Genomic DNA, 1,516 nt, shown 5'->3' with positions numbered 1-1,516 from the left:
TATATATATATATATATACTCACTATGCCCAAGTGTACATGAAATAATTTTGGCCGCTGTAATTTCTCCTCCTCAATTCAGCTAATAAGAGCCTTTAGCAGTCTGAATGAGTCAAATCAAGTTAGTATCTTTATCAATTTAGGGGGAATTCAGGGATAGTCAAGACTAGTTTATTTGTAGAAGACAATCTCATACAAAAAGCAAGTAAAAGTGCTTTACTGAGTAACATAAGGAGGTAGTTTTGCACTAAAAAACACCGTAACTTTGTAAGATGTCCACTTGATTTGTCTGGCTCTTATTAGCTCTGATTAATTTAGGGATGTATTTTTATACAGAATGAGGAATTTTGTCCCCCCTCTCTCACTGTACATCGGGAAAAAACATATTTTAAGACAGACTTAAAGGGAATTTATCCTTTAAAATTTTGGGCATCAGTTTGTCTCAGGGACTTGGTTGATGGTTTCTTTATGAAGTTTAAAAATGGCTTCTTTCTGTGTTTGTTTGTAAGACTTTAACTATGGATAAGCTTTAGTTGTATTATCCTCTAAATAATGCTAGTTTCATCTTTTTGCTTTTCTCCATCTGTACCAAAGTTATGGCAGTCTACTTCAACTGAAGACCAAAGTGTTTAAATATTGTTCCTGTGTATTGCAATCAAATACTGCAACAGCCAAAGATGTCACATGTTTGTCTATATTGGGTCTAATTTAATTTAAGTAATATAAAATGGCATCAGTTATTTTTCTGAAGGGCTTCATTTAGTAACTTCATATTGTAGATGTCACCGAGGTTTACTGCCATTACTGTCATCATCATCTTATGATATTTTGAAACATACGAGACACTGAAAAGTCCAAATATTTAAAAGATGTTTCGTAAAAACCCATCACATTACAGTTTTACTATGGAGAAATGTTTGGTTTTCATTATATCTGTAAATGTTCTTTGCACTGTATTTTTGTGCACTGGACTTCTGTGTGTTTTAGTTTTGCATATTCAACTTTTGTTTTGCCATTTACAAAATATAATTTGAATGAATTTCCACTTATTGTCCACAAGGGGTCATCTTATGCCACAAACTGTGGATTAAAGATTTGAATGAGAAAATGCAGAGCAGGGAAGACCAGTCTAAACTATTGGTGATTAATAATCTACTGAATCTCTGTTACAAGACACAGGTTGAGTGGTTCACGCTGAATATATTTAACAGATGCAATATGACAGACTCTGCAGAGATTCAGTGAGCCGGCCGGTGGAGGTCTTCAAAGTTCAAGTGCTGCTGTGGAATTAGCTCTTTTTCATTTTTTAATGAAGTTTGTGGATTAATGTCAGCATGATAAACCAAATTGTCAGTATTCTGATGTTTTGGGTTGAGTTTTTATATTTTTGCTGAATGCTTCACTAACAGAAAAGACATTTTTGTGATTCCTTTTAAATAAAAGCAGTTTGATTTGTACATTTCCCTTGGCCTGCTTTTTCTTATTCTACAAAGGACACTTAGTTTATTATCTTTCTT

Source organism: Morone saxatilis, unplaced genomic scaffold (genome assembly GCF_004916995.1).
Source record: "Morone saxatilis isolate NCDOM2014 unplaced genomic scaffold, NCSU_SB_2.0 Contig12, whole genome shotgun sequence".
Classification (NCBI taxonomy): Eukaryota; Metazoa; Chordata; class Actinopteri; family Moronidae; genus Morone; species Morone saxatilis.
This window is presented reverse-complemented; position numbering follows the sequence as displayed.